Source organism: Catharus ustulatus, chromosome 1, assembly GCF_009819885.2.
Source record: "Catharus ustulatus isolate bCatUst1 chromosome 1, bCatUst1.pri.v2, whole genome shotgun sequence".
NCBI lineage: Eukaryota > Metazoa > Chordata > Aves > Passeriformes > Turdidae > Catharus > Catharus ustulatus.
This window is the reverse complement of record NC_046221.1, coordinates 122,337,534-122,356,787: the sequence shown is the minus strand read 5'-3', so window position 1 is coordinate 122,356,787 and position 19,254 is coordinate 122,337,534. Positions and strand designations below refer to the sequence as shown.

Genomic DNA, 19,254 nt, shown 5'->3' with positions numbered 1-19,254 from the left:
AGGAAACGCAGAGGATGCACGAGCTAGCTCAAATCCTGAGTTCGGTTCCGAGAGTTTGGTGCTGCGATCCCGGAGCACTTTGCATGACTTTTGCTGCCGAGGAAGGGGGCTGGGGTTCCTGCATTGTTACTGCCGCTGTAGCTAGCCTGAGCCAGCTGGTGCTTTATGTATGAGCTGCACTTTCTCTGCTGTTACGGAATGGGCTTTGCACGTGAATAAAATGCTGGCCGTAGGAAATGATCGGAAAGTGCGAGTTCCCCGGAGCACTCCTTCGAGCACAGCCCGGCCAAGGGGAGCGATGTGTTCAAACCTGCGCGCTCGGGCGCCTGTTTGGAAGCCCGCCGTGGCAGCCCGTGGCGGGCTGCAGCAGCAGATGGCTTTTCGCAGCGCAAACCGCGCCGTGCGCAGGCTCCGCGGGTGCGGAGGGCGGCGGGGACCGGCGGGGCGCGGGGGCCGGAGGGGCAGCCCCCGGCCCGGCACAGCCCGGCCCGGCCCGGCCCGGCCCAGCGGACAGCCCGGTCCCGCGCCCGGCTATTGTCGTGACGGTCTCACGTGTCAGAGAGACGTTCCGAGCCGTCCCTTTCATCCCGGGCAGCTGCCTCCCTCGATTCAGAGATAAACAGCAAAATAGAGTGTGCTTGTGCTGAGGCGCGGAGGCTGCGGCGCCCGGGTGAAGCCCTCTCAGTTTTCAGGAAAGGTTTCCCACATGGTCGCATCTACCAATCACAACAGAAAGGACCAAATTCATCCTGGCTGCATTTCACATATACTCAATGGAGTTATAGAATCCAGGGATAAATCTGGCCCTTTGTGGTGGATGCCTCAGGATATTTCAAGAGAGATCCCAGAGGTATGACTGTTAGCGTTGTTTTAAGTGACTGTTTTGCCGCATCTGGCAAACGTGCACTGTATTTTGGAAGTTTGTGCCAGGAGTGAACTTGGTTCAGCAGGAAGAGTTCAAATGCGAAGGAGCATTTATGTGTTCATTAACTTTCTGTGAGTGCTCTGAGTAATCATGAGGCTACTGCTACTTTTCATCTGTGGTTTGCTGTTATTTTCTCTGTTGTCAGATTTGTAAATTGTAACAGTGAAATGTTGCCATGTGAAAAGCTTGGGCTGATATTAATGCCACAAGAACCAAAGTGTTTAAGACCTGTTTGGCAGTGAAACTGGACAAACGTTATTAAACCTATCAATGATTTAAAGCTTCAGAAAGAAGGTAATGACTTGAATACACATTTCACTCATCATTCTTGAGATAGAGGGCCAGATTTAATTTAAAAGTTAAATGCTTTGGAAAATCAGGAATTACTTTAATATATTAAATCATTTTCCAATTAAGTTCCTTAAATAATTTTTGGTGTGTTGCACTCCAAATCGAATAAATTAATTTAGAAAGTCGTTTTCAGAATTTCTTTACTAGCTGGTTAAAGCTTCTTTCAAGTCATGCCATGTATGAGGGAGCAAACTGTTCTTTTCAAATGCAAATGAGACACTCATTCTGTAGACAAGTTGCAACTCTTCTATTTCACTTTGCCTGAACTGATAATGTGCTTAAAAGTGCACAGTCATAAGACATATGTTTTATGCTTGGAAAAGACTTACCAGGAATGTTTCAATATAAGATATCGAATACAGAACAAATGTCTTTCTCAGATATCTTTACCACTGACCATTGATAACATTAAATGGACAGAGTAGATTTGCCCCTTGGAGGAGTATATTTAGTGAAGATTTCATTTTTCACTCCCTTCACTCTCTCCCTTTGCCCAGCATGATTAACATTGCTGTGAAAACTTATCTGACTTGTTCTAAACATGTCGTCATGTTACAGTATTGCTCTGTCACTCATTTTCAGGCTGTGTGTATTTAGGGAGTTTGAAGGGTGGGAGGCCTGCAGAAATTTTCTGTTCAGTATGTCTGGTTGAGTGTTTGCTTTTAAACTCTCCCAGGAAAAGAGATGATGGCTGTAGTGTGATGGATCCTTCTTCTGGGTCAGAATGATGGTCCTCATTAAGTGTTTACCTGCAAAACTCATTCAGATCTCATTCAAGATCCTCTGGGATCTTGTTTCTTGTAAAGTTAGTTAAAACTTGCTTTTGGCTCTTACTAGTGTATTTGGCCCTTTTTTTCATACCTAGGTTTTGGTGGTGTTTTTCCTTTTACAAATTTGCCAGACTTTGATTCTTTAAATTTGAAGTCTACTTGAGCTGATGGTAATTTAGAATGTATTCCACAAATACTTAGACTTTTAAGTTTTCTAATTGTTCTGTTAGCACTATTTTTTTCCCCTGATCGGATGGTTGTTTGTAGCATATGAGTTCCCAGGCATATGCATGGGTGGTATTGACTGTGCATTTTTCTGTGGCCAGAGGAAAATAATGTAGATTCAAACAATCGCCTCTTATCTTACAATTTTCAGTTGGCAAGCTTTGTTTCAGAAGACTGCTTAGATCTTTATTTTATAAACCTAAAATAGCATTCTAAGCATCTTAGCCTAATATTTCTCTATCTGCTGTGAAAGCTCATTATACTCTGCATATATTGTTATGCAGGCTTTTCCTTGTTTCTCTTGCATTACCCATGGAGAGAGAAAAGTGAAGGAACAATGCAAACAATGTTGGTTATGACAACTGTGAGAGGTATCTCTTATACAAACAGACAGAATGGACGGTATGCTTTGCTATATAGGTCAGCCTTTGAAATAACATAGTGGAGCTCTTATGCTGGACAGATTTAGAGTTGGGGTTGTACTGTTCGCTTCTTGAAACTTGAAGCATAATTGCAGTTCAGATATGTTCAGGCTAATGCGAGTAGTCTGTTCAGTTGAAGTTTATTTTAGGAAATACCACGTTCTGTAATTGAGTTGAATGATATAGAAGGAATAACTTTGATAATCCAAGTGTCTTAATTTGATATAATATGGCCAAGTGATTGCAAACTGCCTGAAGAAGTTGGATGATAAGTTAAAATGTTTATGTAGGGAGAAGTAAATTACAGCCTCATGGCTTTCCCTGTTGAAGTGTCACCTCCAAAGACCAATTCGATCACTACTGTAACAAGGATAGATATATTTTAATTTTCATACTTGCAACTTCACAGTGTTTTCACATATCTACTCACATAAAGTGTAGTTATATAATTGTAGTTTGACACAACTAATGACAGGGATGCTGACCTCTGCCATCAGTAGGCAGAAAATAATGGTCTTTACTGCTCCCAATGGTTAGCCTAGCAGAATTATGCACTGGATTCTTCTGTGATTTGCTACCTTGTTCAAAAATACAGGAGCCTACAACTCATCTTTCTTGTATTCATTGGTAGTTGTCAGTGCAGTGGAAAAATACAGCCAGACAGCAGAGGTAAAATGATAGACTGTAGTTGTTTTTAAAAAGAGGAATAAAGAGGAGAAAGGAGGGAGAGGGAAGAAAAACCTTTCAAAATGAAAAAGGCAGATTGACATTGACTAGAAGTGGTTGAGGAAATATAATATAATGCTTTGTAAGCAGGTAACAATCCCTTGTAATCAGAATTCCATGGAGCAAAAGTACATATTATTTTTACTCAGTGTTTAGAGTAATTTATTGTGTAAACTTAACCCTACCATGGAGACTACTCTAAATAAAATGTTCCATGGCTGTTTACAAAGTGTACATTATTTCCAGGGGCTTGCTTCCATCCTGTCTCTATCTCAAACTCAGAATGTGGCAAGCAGTCTGAAGGACACCTCTAAAGCTGAAATACTACATTACTGTTTGGATAGCGTTTTAGATTATGCTCATATTGTTTATGCTGAACATATTTTTCCCCCTTAAAAAAATGCCTTGTCCTCTACCGCCTTAGAATCATACTTGAAATTTGTTACTGTTTCGTAAAGGGAAGATTAAACAGTTGCATTAGGGCTGACTGTTGATTTTCAAGTGTTAAGTCTCTTAATTTCAAAATTACCACATATGAAGAACGGAAATGGTCTTTTCTTTCATACCTTAGTATGTAGTCTCAGAGTTGTAGGCAAGTCTCAAGTGTGCCTCCTTAAATTCCAGTGTTTCAGAAAAGAAGTGGTCCCAATTTTAGTGGAACACAGAAAATGATTTATGTATGTACTTTTGAGAAATCTTTCTCAAAAAATGTCTATAAACCAAAGCATTTGCAGTAATTTATTTTTTGCTTTCTGCCAAACATCAGTACCTTGAGAGGAATTATGTTTTATTCTCATACCAGAATGATGCGTTTCATCTCTAGAGCATTACCCCTCAATCAGCCTATCATGAGGTCTTACAAAAAAAGTGAAACCAGTAAATTATTAAGAATGCTGAATTAACAAAACACTACAGCACATGCAATACCTTTGGTGTTTACATTAAACCAAAGAGCAGCTGGAGCTGATTTTGAGAAGCTGATACTGTGAAAGACTGGGCAGTTCCAGCTTCTGTTGAGTTCGGGATGTGTTGGGGATGATCACACTTTACTGTGAAGAAGTGAGCACCCTCTGGCCCTCAGATTCCCATGTTAGCAGGGCTTTCTTGTCTTGCTAAAAACATACAGAAACATTTGAAAGATGGACTATGTGTAGAACACAATTTATATTTACCGAGGGAATTGTCCTAACCATGGTAGGATTTAGATTAAAATTCTTGGATATTTAAATCCTGTATTAATGGTAGATAAAACAAAGCTTAGATGTTGGAAGTAAAAAGCTTCCTTTGACTGCACTCTCAGCACAGTTCAAGAGCGACCTGAAAGCAGCACTTTGAGTGGTGAGAGGGTAGTCCCTGGATCAGAGCAAACCTTGGCTTCTGGAACTGACAGCAGAGGCAATTAGTGGCAGCTTTGTTTATCTTTTTGAAGAGGACACATGCTCTTTGAATGTCTAGCACAAATGCATACAATAAAATACTTATTTTAAATATAACCTAAATTTAAATGTTCTGGTGTTGCAGTTGGACTGTGTGATTGTTGTAGATCCCTTCCAACTGAAGTAGTCTATTTTGCAGTTTTAGCTATGCAACTACGTAGCAATTTTCTGCCCAAAGAATGATTTCTCATTAAAAACGTTGAGTTATAAACTGCTTCAAAACATGGTTTATAACAGATTCGCCAAATGACTCTTAATTATAGCAATGCTTCCAAAATACTTTCAGGCATGGAATTCACATCAGCCCAAATGAGATTTTTTTGATCATAATGTTTTTCCCTACAGCGTTCAGTTGGAAAATGGCAGTGTTGCGTTATTCCATGGTTAGGCACAGATTATGTAGCCTTAGCAGCAGCAATAAACTCTGTCCCTCCACAGCAGTGAGTGCATATAAGGAACTCTTGTCCCCACTTCTGAGGGAGTATCTGCCATTTATGTTCACTGGTATCAGTCAGTTTTCAGTTAGAAAGCCATCAAAGAAAACGTTTAGCTCTTGATTTAGACCTTCAAATTTAAAATTGTTTTTCAGCAGGCATCTTGGTGCAAGCCACATTTGTAATGTCTGTGGTTTTGTTTTGCTTCTTATGTTTGCAGCAAGTAATTTATTTTTAGCATTTGAATTTCATATGGCTCTAATAATATTTATATCTTATCTTTCAATTGCACATATGCTAACACTGTTCCTGAACTGTTCATTTAGTATTTCTCAGTGGGCTGCTATTTGATTTGCTATAGACCGTTGTTGAATGGTTTCCTCCCAAGGAACACGCTGCTTTCTAAGTTGCAAAACATACTTGAATTACATGAGCATCTGACAAATCCAGGTTAGTGGAAATGTCAGAATGTTTTAGCATTCACATTCTTGACTGTTAAACCACTCTTTACCAATCAAAAGTGGCACGAGTGGCTTTTTTCAAAGGTACTGCTGGCTAAGCATGGAAATTGAGCTGCTGTGGTAGTACTTTTGTCTCCTGCTATTGTTGTTGATGATTATATGGTCTTAAAGGTTAAATAGAAGTTACTGTAGCTGGTATGTATTTTTGTTATATTAAGAAAATCTGCAGTGAACTCCAGTTCTTATTCTATATGCAAGAATTCAGAACTCTGAAATCAGACAGTGATAACCTGTACTTAGGGAAATGGGTCAGTAAAGGAAGTATAAAGTCTGCAATGTGAAGTAAATGCTTTATCTAGATAGTTCCTGCTAGAAGAGAAATTATGTAAACATGTACATTTCTGTTGTATCTATGCTACTCTGTATGTATATACACACATGTAGATTTCTGCTTCATTACATATATTGCCGACTTTGAAAGAAGTGAACTTACTCTGAGAATGCATCATTTCCATCCTGTACTATAGGTAATTGGCTTTGAAGTCATATTCTGGTCACAGTTACCAAAAGTAAAAAGGTTTGTGTTCATGAATAAGAGAAAACATTTATTTCTCATATGATCATCATGTTTGCATCGACCTGAAATTATAATAAATAGTAAAAGGAAAAATAGTGGTGAAAAGGGATGATAACCTTTCAAAAACATATAATTGATCATTTGGCAGACAAAGTTGTGAACATTAGCCATAGAAACCTGCAGATAGTAGAGGCTTAATATCAAAGCTAATGATTTATTTTATGTTAATGACTTTCTGCTAGGGCATAAAAGACTGCTCATAATGGACTCTCAGTGCTGTGTTCAGTTGCAAAGACTAATGGGATAATCTTACCCAAAACTAAGCTTTTTGAAGTAAATCATGGTGTTATTTTTTCAAGTTAACTCTTGAAAATGTATTTTCAACTGGTTCTTTAAGAACTGCTTATAGTCTGTAGGAAAATATAAGGCAAGTTCTTTTTTTCTTCACCAGCAGTTTTCTTAATTGTGTTGGAAATGTCTATGATTTTTAACAGTTCTGAAAAATAATATTCAAGATGTGGAAGTCATTCAGTCACTTTAGTGTTTTTATCATAGGGCTGTAGGCTTTTGTGAGGCACAGTTGTGTTTACAGGTTGAACAAAGGAAAAGAAGAATTATTTTTTTAGTGGCTTAGCCACTTATTAGCAAAATGGCAGTAAAACTCTTAGTTTTGCATTGAGAAGTTTTTAAAATCATGTTTACAATTAGTTATAACCAACATTATATTTCAATAAGAGATAATTTGCCTACTAAAGTTCACATAATGTGCTAATCATGTGTAGTGGTTAATAAAGGCCTCCTATCTCACTCCCCTGATGGCTATAAAAGGCTATTATGTTCATGGCAGCAGTTCAGGTACAGCTGCTGTGTGTTAATAATGCATCATTGTCCCACTAATAAACACAGCAAAGGTCAGCAACCCTGAGCACCTAAAACACCCATTCTCTTTCCAAAATATTTATTAACACCTTAATGGTGTATCTATTCATTTTGGTTAGGATTATATCAGTTAATGACCCTCATGGAATACTGTGTGTTCAGATTTTGCAATCTACATGCTGTTGTGGGCTGCTGCACTCATCTTTCCTCCTAAACACTTTTCATCACAACTGTGTGTGTTTTTTGAAACTAACACTTCATGGTCAGCTTATGATTAACTTACTTTGTTACTGAGTTTGGCAGTTTTCATTTTTTTCCTCAGCTAATTTAAGATTCTGTCTAGAGTCTGAATTTTCATTACTTAAGACAGTTTGTAGAAATTCTGTGTGCTAAAAAAGTATGTGACTGTGTAACAAACATTGACACATGCATGCTTAGTGACATGCATGTATACATGTGTGTACTGAGCACTACTTCCCCTAGATTCCACACATAATTTTATATTAGTTACTTATGTTTTCCTTTTTAGCATAGATTCATAAAGGTTTTTTAAAATGCATTTTCTACAGACAAAGAACATACTCACATGGGATTTCCATTTTGCCAGGGAAACATGCAAATCAATAGGCCAGCACTTATCTACATTAAAATTAGGTGCACTGTAATTTATGGGTGTAGTGATATTGTATTTGTCTTGCATAGCCTCAGATATTCTTTAAGGTAGCCTGATTCTGTGTCTGTAGAGAAAAGCAAAAGTGTTAATTGAAGAAAATCCCATTTTCTCATCTTGTAGTATTCTCTTTTGTTTTCTGTTACTCATTTTGAAAACCTGATTTTTTTTCCTTGTGCTGTGTGATTTACAAACAAACTAAACAAGGGGGCAGAAAAATACTACTATATTTCCATCAAGAGAAATGAAAAAGCTTAACTAGCTGAAGGGTTTCTTTTTGGTGTAGCACATAGCTTCAATGACACATTTGTCATGCTTTAAATATATAATACATACAATAAAATATGTACAGGCACAGTTGTGATATATGTAGTGTCTGGCTCCATTGCTATTGTTTGTAGTCTCTACGGTTGTCATACATTGTTCTTTGCACATCATACCCTTACAGCAGAATTTGACACAATTTCTAGCTTTCAGTCCTGCACCATTTTCATTGCACAATATACATGAGTTTGACAGGGTGTGTTGAGGACAACTCTGGCAAGCAATTGATATTTTGAAGTGGCAAGCGTTTCAGCAGCTGCCTGCTTGTGAAAAAGGAATGATAAGGTATACTGTATTGTTAGTTTCAGGCAAAGCATTAAGGTTTAAGCTCTGTAAAAATGTACACATTATTCGTCAGTGGCGAAGCAAGCCTTTTATGTTTTTTAGAGCTTAGCTCTCTGGCTGATGTGAACTAGAATGACATTGGTTTAATGGTCAGTAAATGAATAGGAGTACTTTGAATTTGAACCACTGCCAATTTTGCACCGACAAAGAGACTGACAAAAGAAAAGATTTTATGTGAAAGCAAAGCACAAGCAATGTTTGGGGAGGTGGGGAGAGGGGCAGAGGAGCCCAAAAGAAATATTCTCCAATGTAGCCTTGTAATGATTCTAAAATTGTTAAAACACATCCATTTTGCATGGCTCATCGGCTACGAACCTAAGCTGTTTCATCTAATGTTCTTTAAAACCTGTTGTATACACATAGTCTTTTACAATATATTCATATGGAATTTACAGTGTGTTTTTCTAAATACCACACTGTGCCCTGAAGGCCTGTTGGCAGAACATCAGAGTTGTCCACTGCTGGAGTTCCCAAGTCTCTCTCTATCTGGTAGTGGGAAATTGTAGTTTAATCAGTTATGGCACTTTCAGTGTGTAACATTCATTAGTAAGGCAATTTGTCATGACTGTTAATAGTCAGGATGCATCTGCTCTCTCTTCAGTTATGGAGTGTGATAAGCAAGAGGGCAAATATTTCAATATTTAATAATATTAGCATGTTTGAAAACTGTAATTCAAGGTTAGTGCTCAAAACACAAACATCAGATTATTAACAATCCATGTATTTTTACTGGTTTTACCTTTACAGATTGGATTTGAAAGTACCCTAATGCTCTTACGAGCTGTGCGTTATGTGACTGTGTTTCCATGTATTAGAAAGTAAATGTTAGAGCATCTTCAATGTTTATCAAAGACTTTCCTTCTGTTTTCCTGTGTAAATTGAATGGTAGGATATTTTCACGGAGTTGCAAATACCTATAATTATTTTCCAGCGTATCAGTAATAAATAGTGCACAGTATCATTTTTGGCAGTAGCAGACCTTTTTCAATGTTAGTTTTGTGTCTGGGCAGCTTATAATGTCATGTTATAAAAGATATTAGATGCCTACCAAATAGACAACATGCAATTAGAATAATGTTCTCTTCTCACTAAAAAACAGCTTGTAATCATTGTTCATTGTTCTAAATATGAAAGGATAAATTGTTTCCTAGAGCCAAGAAAGGTTAGAGAAGGTTTTTTTTCACATATATCTGATAACCCTCATGTATTACATAATATGATAGCTTCACACACAATAGCTTTGTGACACATTTTAATTTTTAATGAAAAGCCCCCAAAATTTTAACATAATTATTTCTTTAGAAACCGAGCCCAATCTTGGTAAAATCCGTTCTTGCTAGTAACAAAAGCTGTTACTGTTTAAGTTCCTGTTCAGCAGTTAGTTGGTACGCTTCACTGGATGTTGTCAAAAAGGCTTTTCTCTTGATTGACAACCCCGTAGGAATGTGAATGGAGATTTTAATTGCATATCATGTGTGCATATCAGAGTGAGTGGATTCACTGACTCTGCTTACTCTGTATCTCTACAGGTCAGCCATGCCAAAACACTTCTTTTTTTAATAAGCAATTGATATATTTTCCAATGAGAGAGAAAAGGGGGCATGCAAGTGAAGAAGGGACTGTAAAGCAAAAGGTTCCTGTGAATTTTGGAAGTAAAATGTGTGCACTAAATTTTAACCCAATTAAGAGGTGTTTTGATGATGTAAATTCATATCAAGTCTACATTGACCAAAGAGTGCTAGAATAAAAGTGTGTTTATCTTCTTTCTTTTTTCTTTTTTCTTTTTTTTCTTTTGTTCTTTTGTTTTCAAGAGTACTTTGAAAAAAATCAGTTTAAAAAAAAAGTAAAGTGAGTGGAAAAATTTACTGAGGCAGGCTGCCCTTGAGTCTTGTCCCCTTAGAGATTAGGGGAAGTGATGGGAGTTTCTTCCTTTATATTGAGAACTGGTGAGGTTTCTTGTTCATACTGAATTTGATACACACTTTTTGGGCAACATTGTTAATTTAGGGGGAGATTTATCTTGATAAGGGTCTCAGTTTTAACTCTGATACTAAAACCAAGTTTTGATATCAACTGTAGTTCTACTTAAATATTTTTTCCTTAAGAACAGTAATAACTCTGCTAAACAGACCTTATGATTTTCCATAACCAAGAACATGAAAGTAACACAGCCAAATATTCGTTATTATGAATAATAATTATATGTTGATATCTTAAATTAGATTCCAGGTTTCATTTTGCATCAGAAACCACAGCATTGACTGTATTCTTTTTAAAGCTCATAAAGCATCAGCAACTGAAAGCACAGCTACAAGACAGTTGCGAGGAACTTTTAGCTGAGTTAGTGTTTTGTTCCAGTACACGGACATTAAATTCTAAAGGAGGATGACAGTTGCATTTTTCTGTGAGGACCCTTCTAAATTTTGGGGTATATTTGAATAAAAAGTGTAGGAAAAAAGGATGCTCACCACTTGTTGAAGGCAAGTTGAATGGTCTGACAACATGCTGGTGCCTTTATGGAGCCTCTTTACTCCTGTTCTGGATTAAAGTGTATCTCACCCAACTCCATCTTGAACATCAGTAAACCCTCAAGAGTTCTTAAAGTAAGTGAATGCCTTAAGAAGTAAACTAACAAGGTTTACTTTATTTCTAATGAAGCCAATCACTTCTGACTTAATATATGATGTTGATGTATGGTTGGATCTAAGAGAATCTGACACTGCTATGGGTTGTTAAGATTTGTGAGTGCAAACAGAGCACCAGGTCCACAAGACTCAAGGAAAAATTCCAGATTTTGAAACTTTAAACCTGTAAGAAATGAAGAATTTTTAATTTTTTTAAATCAATGGTGAGGAAAGAATCTACTTATATTGTGCAACACTAAATACCAGAGCCATTTTTTGTAAATCACCATGGTAGCTCTTGAAATAAAGTCAAAAAGATTGCAACACTGATGTCATGAGGACTTCATTTTTTCAGGACTTTGTTAGGCTACAAAGTCTGACACTTTAATGCATGGAATGGCAGATTTAAGGATGTCTTGATGTTGCTCTTTACTATGTTATCATTGTCAGGAATTTGGGTGAAACAGAGGATGTGTAATGAGTGATCATGCCATTGCAACTTTATCATTATTGCAGTTGCAAATTGCACCAAAGTAAAACTTTCAGGCAGTCTCAAATTTGCAATTTTTACATTTTGATCACATGACACTCTAACCCAAATAATAATTGTTTCAAAAATAATTATGGTGTGTATTTTGCTGATTCATTTGATCATATCAATGTCATTCATTGCTATTGTCTCTTAGTAGTGTCTGAGTCTCTTTAGCATTGACCACAGATTTTTCTGCTGCAGAGTTAACTCCTTTTTAGTACCAGGGAGACTTTTTCTCACAATGAGTAAAGTGAGGACCAAGTCTTGGTGTGGCTAGGAAGATCTTGGGCTCTCTTTTACCAGTCCTTTCTTTCTGATACTTTGGTGCAAGCTGTCATGATATATGCATTGCATTCTATGGATTGAACGAGATACCTGTGTTATTATTTTGTCATGATGCCCCCATTTTGGACTGAGGAACTCAAGCATAAGTTAAGGTCTTAGTATTTTATCTCTGAACAAAAGGCATTTCTCTATTCTGATATCTTTTCTTCTCTTGAATTTGAAAGATGTCCTGAAAAGAATGGACTTGGTTGAGTTTCCTTAAGGCTAAAAATACTTAAACTCTAAACACAGATATTGTGACCAAAATTACAGTCACATGTACTATAGTTAAACCTACAATTGTAAGTAAGGGAAAGCCTATTGTGCATGTATTTATTATCATATATATAGTTCCTATGCTTATAGAAATAATTAAAGAGGTATCTGTTAAATATATGCTTATACTAAACTTCGTAAATTCGTATAAATTATTTCAGTTCTTGTAAAACCAGGGGATTTAGTTTATAAATCCTTAGGGCTTGTCCTATAATGTTTTTCTTTGGAGTTAGAGAGGACTCCATGTATAATAATGAAAACTCAGAGAAAAAATATTTTTGAAAAGGAAAAATATGTTACTCAGCAGAATCCATTGGCCTTTTAAGAATGCTTTCTCAGACAGAGGACTTTCTCAAACAGAACACTTCAGTGGAAATAGCAAAGTAGCATTCTTAAACTTGGTTGTGGTTCTATTAACTCCTTTCCAAAATTCAAAATTTAAATGTTAATATTTACTGTAGAGTAAAGTAGTTCTGAATTTAGAAGGAATTTGGAAGGTTTTGGTTGGAGCAGAGGACTGCAGACTTTCTAGGAACAAGTTTATTACAACAGAGACAACTCTCAACCTTCTGCTTCCTACATAGTGGCCTGGAATTCTAGCAATGCTGGAAGCTCTTTGTTAGAGGTGTAAACATATTCTGAAGCAATGGGACACATGGATGTGCCAGGCCTGGAAGTTAATTTTCTACCATTCACTCATCAGAATCTTTCCTTATTACTACTGAGCTTGTAATGAACCTGTACAAAGCTTAGTAATTAAAAAAAAAAAGATCACAGAATCACAGAATATTCTGAATTGGAGAGTGTCATAATGTTCAGGTCCTACTATCCTGGGTAAGGATGAAATGTTTTGAGGAAACATGAGCTTTTCACACACATTGGTAGCCAAGTGTTCAGTCAAGTGTGGGAGAGGAAAGCCAGGAAGAGGAGCGCTGAATATTTAAGGAACTCATCTATGCTAAAGAGCTGGTCTGTGATCCTTTGTGCTTGTTCAAGAATGTGTTTGTATTTTACCATCACTGAACACCAGTTTCTGTTCTGCCAGGACACTTCTTCCTCCCTTTATATTTTGAGTATTTGCCCTACACAGATGCTGAACTTTGAAAAGACAGGTGAATTGTTACCTCAGTATATCTGTCACTCAGAGATTTAGGAATTTATACTAGAACAGAAGAAAATATGAAGATATTCTGTTGAAAGATTTTCTGACTGGTCTTGGTTAAAGCTGGATACCATGTCCACCAGCATGGACACTTAAACTATCTCCAGGGAAAAGCTGACCAGCTGACTCTTAGATGAGAAAAGACATCACCAGAGGGTCCTGAAGTACCTGTACTGACAGTGGAGAAGGGGTGTGTGGGGTATGCCCCAGACAGATTCCCTGAGTTCTTTGGGGTGAATCGAAAATCTGTGGTTCACAGACCTAGTGTGACAACATGTCTGCTTTAAGGAAAAAAGCCAAATTCAGATTTAAATGATAGCAGAGCTATTAGGATCAGAACATATCAACTGAAGTAATGCTGGATGATGTTAAAAGTTATATGAATCTGAGTTTGCAGAAGTCTTTGGGGTACAGATATTGCTTTTTCTGTGAACTTGCATGACTCTAAGAAATGTTTGCTGGCTCATGGAACAAACTCCCATGCTGCAGGGATTTCTCTGTGAAGTGCTTTCTGTCTTAGTCCATGAAACATCATATTAGCTATTCCATTGCTGCATTCATCTGCTACTTTCCTCACTCATGTTCTGTAGAAAGTCTTCACCTCCTGCAACAGAGACTGATTTACCATTTCCTATCAGGAACTTTCTTTTAAGAAGGTGGAATCCAAAAATGTCAGGAAATCTTTTTTTTGAGCATTATATAGATGAGATCTTATAAGAGAAATGGAGAAAAGTAGTATAACCAAAAATAAATCAGTGTGAGAGAAAGAGCAGTCTCTGAAATGCTATGATGCTATGATAGTGAGATGCTATGTCATCTCCTGTCTCATTCCCCAGCCCCCTTCCTCCTCCATCTCTGAAAAAAATCACTCTTCTCCACATCACAATTTGTTATCTCGTAACTTGGATGAGAACCTTGTTCTTCCTCAACAGCAGATCCTATTTCAGTCCTTATCTGGTGGTTCAATAACTTATGCCTCTAGCCCTTAAAAAAAAAATAAATCTGATGAGTTTGAAATACAAGGGCCAACCACTAAGATATGTGAATTCTTTTTCCTCCAGGGCCACTCCACTGTACTCCATAAAGATAATTTTACTATTTGGGTTTTGGTTTTTCCTTTTCTAGGGGTTGACTGTTTAGCTGAGAAACTGGCAAAAAAATTCTACTACACAGAAATAATTAAAAATAATTAGCTTCAGATTATTAACCACACAAATGCTGAAGTAATGAAAGGACTCATTTATAGCCATAAAAGCAGGGAAGAGAAAGGTAAGAATTAGAGCTGTAATTATATATTTAGTTTGAAATTTCTAGTGATTGCAACATATTTTGTATATAGGATTATTACTTTTTGGCAAGTCCTGCTATATCTAAACACTTTTGGGTGGGCTAAGGATGAAGTTTCATTTTAACTCACAATTTCCTTTCTTTGTGGTTTTAGACTTCAGATTATAATAACATTTCATGAGCATCACTTTTTATGGTACAGTTCCTTTGTAGAAGATACTGTTTTTACACGTAGATTTAGATGTAGTGCTAAGTCTTTTGCGTTATATTTTAAAAGGTGAACTTCATTATCATTTGTCCTGACAAAGATTTGTATCATGTAGGATACAGAACTGTGACAAGGTGTTTGTGAAAGAATTAAACAAAGCTTGTATTTTCTTACCATTTTTTCCCCATTATCCTAGGAAGTAATGCCACCACGTGTAAAACTTTACCCTCTTGGTGCTTTATTATATGGGCTGAAATATGCCTGTGAATATATCATTACATTTTGTGTGCACTACTTGTATAGGACTGCCAGCATCTCTCACCAGTCCTGCCTTAATACAGTTTCCCATTCTTAGTACCTTGTGTTTAGACTCAGTGCAGCACAAGTACAAAGCTACTGCCTTTTTAGTGCTGAATTTTTAATATGTTTCAGCCTTTTTAATGATTTTGTTGCTGAACAGAATTGGGCTTTATTTTCACAGATAACACCATATTTGAAAAAGTCCCTATTATTTCCTCCTTTGAAGTGTTTATAGTACATTGTGTACTTCTCTATGTATCCAAGTCTCCAAATTAGTTCTTTGTGTATCTGAGTCTCCAAATTAGTTTGCATCGCCTCTCTTATAAAACTCCTTTTCTTCCACCACTACTCTGAAATTGCCTTTCATACTCAGTGTAACCTATGAATTGGTCCTGCAAGTGACTCATTCCAAGGTTGTTATTCTTATCTTATAACTATATTTAATAGAAAATACTGTGCTCTGTGTTATGTCCATCTTGTTCAGATGGAACACTGTCTGCTGAGATGGAAAAGCAGAATGCAATATCAAAATACATTTAAATGTAATAACATCTCTGGAAAATTTCTTTTTATGGTACAGAAATAACAGCTCTTCTGCCATTATCACTGCTTTGGCTTTTAGAGCCCTGTGATACCAGAGTATTTCAATGACTGGCTTGGCCTTGCAGCTTTTACCCTAGGAAAAATGCCACTGATGTCCAGAGGAGTTTTGCATTCTTCAAGGAGTGTGATTTGGCCTCTGGTGAGCTGTATAGTCATGACTTAGGAACCCTTTTTCCCTGCATAAAACATTACATAAAATTTAGTGGTTTATCTATCCTTCACATTTCTTCTATTAACAAAATGATACACCTGGGGTTAATTTTCAAGATTATTGCATTTTGTACTTACTGACCCTAAAGAAATCTTACTGAGAATGTTAAATTCGTTTTCTACTGAGTGTTGTTTTTTCTATTAGTACGTTAACCCAGTATTAGCTATCACACTTACAACATCGCATTTTATCTGGCCCTCCTGCAGTTGAAAAACTGTGACTGAACTTCATCTGAGTTACTCTTTCCTCAAAAAATAATCAGTTAGTTTTATTTTCCCTGTGTAGTGGGACAATCCAAAGGGAATTTCATTAGTTAAGAGAGAGGCCCATTCAAACTGTGAATCTGGGGTGAGAAACAAATGCACAAACCCATGAACCCACTGCCTCTCTGCAGTAGTCTCTGTAGGATTCCCTCCAGGTTGTTTTCCTGGTAATCAGGATAAAGAGTGTTGGTAGTTATAAGGGAACTTACACTTAACTTCAGTAGCTGAGGGAAACTCATGCCAGAAATGTTGTTTTTGTTGTTAAATAATTACATCTCTTTCCATCCACGTGTTCTCACCAGATCTTTTGGAAACATGTGACTCACACGAAGCTGTGATGCTCTCACAGTGTGATTCAGGCTGCTGCCTGCCTGGGACACCTCGAAGACCTAAATCCCCATTTCAAATTCAAAATCCTTGCATAAATAGATACATGTAATTAAAGAATCCGTGTATTTTCCTGATACAGGGAGTTTGTTCACTGTTCCATTGATCTCTTTCTTGACCTCGTTCTATATTGCAGTTTTGTTGCTGTGACCTAAAGCAGACTGTGGGTGTGGTTGAGTGCTGTGGGTGTGGTTGAGTGCTGTGGGCCTGGGTAACATGAATTTATGCTACTCTTCCTGTTGTGGAGTAGCATTCCATGCAGGTAATTCCATGCCCACACAGGATGCCTTGGCGGAAAGATACTCTGCTTTGAAAGCAAATGGAATTACAGCTTTCTAGCCTTTCATACTAAGTTCCTGCCTTAACTGATGAGCTGCTCTGGTTTGTCACATGGCTGCAGGACAAGTTACAAGCAAAGAATTCACATTTAGTTGCAATTTTAAATAGATTTTAGCCAGTCCTGAAACTGTACCCTAAAGTTATGTGGGGATTTTTCAAAACAGAGGATATACTTCAAATTCATATGGGTGCTAATGTGTTTGCGTGTGCAAATCCCAAGTATATGTGTACCCTATGCATATTTTAGAAATAGCCTATATATGCACTATTAATGCAGATAATTCAAGAATGAAATGTCCTAAAATTCACCAGTGGATGTAATTCCAGTGACAAACAGTTCTACTTAAAAAGTGATATTGAATATGGTTCAGCATTGGCAGGCTTGGCTAACTGGAGTGTATAGCAACCATTCTAGTTTGCAGTAGTTCTAAGTCTGGCTTTAAAACTGTTTCAGGAATCATTTTGAAGTAGAAATCTGAGAATATGAGATACACAGAAGGAAATGTTTCTGTCTGTCATGAAAAATCTGTATCTAGCTAGAGGCTGCAATGATTGTGAAGAATGATAGTATCTCAGATATGCGGTATGCATTTTTGGCTGTCAAAATTTACATATATTTAATGCATTGAACTGTTTTAAAAACACTATTCTTAGAATACTTGTCAAAATATTTTCTATAATGGATAGATTTAAATCTAATTAACATATTCATGTTTTTAACTTATTGGCATTTTTTGTCCAAAGAAGTGCATAATTTATACTCATATATAAATACATTATACATACTACATTCAGAGGTAGTATATAGCTCAGGTTTAAATTGAACTTGGATGATGTTCAGTCATAATACATCTTACTCATCGATACAACTTTCTGTAGTTGTTCATCAATATTCTCTGAAAGAAGAGGATAAATGTTTTATACCTACAGCCTGTCTCTTATAGTTGGGGTTTTTAATGGTGGAATAAAAAAAATTGAGGTAAAGCTGCCTCAGATAACTTGTTTTGTGCAAAACGTGTTCTGTGTGTGCAACACTTATAAATAAAGGTGCAAGAGCAAATAGTTTAGATGTCAGGTAAGATGACATCTGTATAAGGTCTCTGCTGAGTTCTGAGTAATCTTTTGTTAGTTCCCCCAATAACTCAGTCTAATCAAATACAGGGATGTAAGCGATATAATGTAATAGGTTTTTGGAATCAATAAATATGCCAAGGTTTTGAATTACTAGCAGTGTAGATGTGGCTGATAAGCTCAATTGTTGGAAAACTGATCCCATAAAAGTGAAAAGTGAGATCTTTAAAAGAAAAAAATCAGATGAAAGCCAAATCTTTTATGAAACAGAAATAAAGTGTGGCCAAGTTCTACTTTGCACAAATTTGGACAAATAAGTAATGATATGATAAAAAGAAATATGCAAGTTTAGTGGTGATATCTTTCAGGATCCAGGTTGTTAACAATGGATAGGCAAGAATTCTAAGTTAAAGAAATGAGTTTTCTCAATCTTCAGAACATCTTCAAAAAACTCCCTTGGTGTTAATATTTAAATTAGAGACTTAAATGTGATTGTGCCAAAGGTCTGTTTTCTGAAGCTTAAATACAGGCAAAGCTTTTGGTTAGGAATCCTCCATAAAACTGCCATGGGTGGTTTAGCAGTAGAGATAGGTAACATATATTTCCTCAAACTAGCCTTTTCTTTGTTTATCTGGTTTGCCAGTGTGCTTTATTTTGTGACTGCCAAGCATCTCTGTGTAGCAAAGATTTTTCTAACGTTGAACACCTGGGATTTTTGGTGTGTGCTACTGGTCTTCCTGGGCTGAGGTTCCTTGTTGTAATATCCCATTCTTACTGGATATGGATTGGACTGTGGGGTTTGGGCCCGATGTGGAGGCTGACTGAGAGGGGAGCTGTTGGGATTGAGTGTGTTGTCAGTGCACTTGTTCTGAAGAATGGGTAACAGTTTGATGCTTCCTCCCCCACGGTATGTATTTTAATGGAAACTCTGTGTACAGTGGCATTTGTAGCACTGAGACATATTTAATGAAGATAACATATTTTGTAACTTTGGCCGTTTTGGTTCAGTACTCATAATTTATTTATATGCTGGTAGTATCCATATTTTGTGCTGTATAAATTAATAACACTATATTTAGTAAATATGAACTATAATCATTGTGCTATTTAATTTGGGTCTAA

General features: G+C 36.8%; 1 protein-coding gene across 2 annotated transcripts in view; it reads left to right on the top strand.

Moving 5' to 3' along the window:
- The window catches only part of TOX (thymocyte selection associated high mobility group box), a 217,215-nt gene that overhangs the window by 1,252 nt on the left and 196,709 nt on the right, over positions 1–19,254 (top strand). The gene's annotated exons all lie outside the window — the stretch shown is intronic.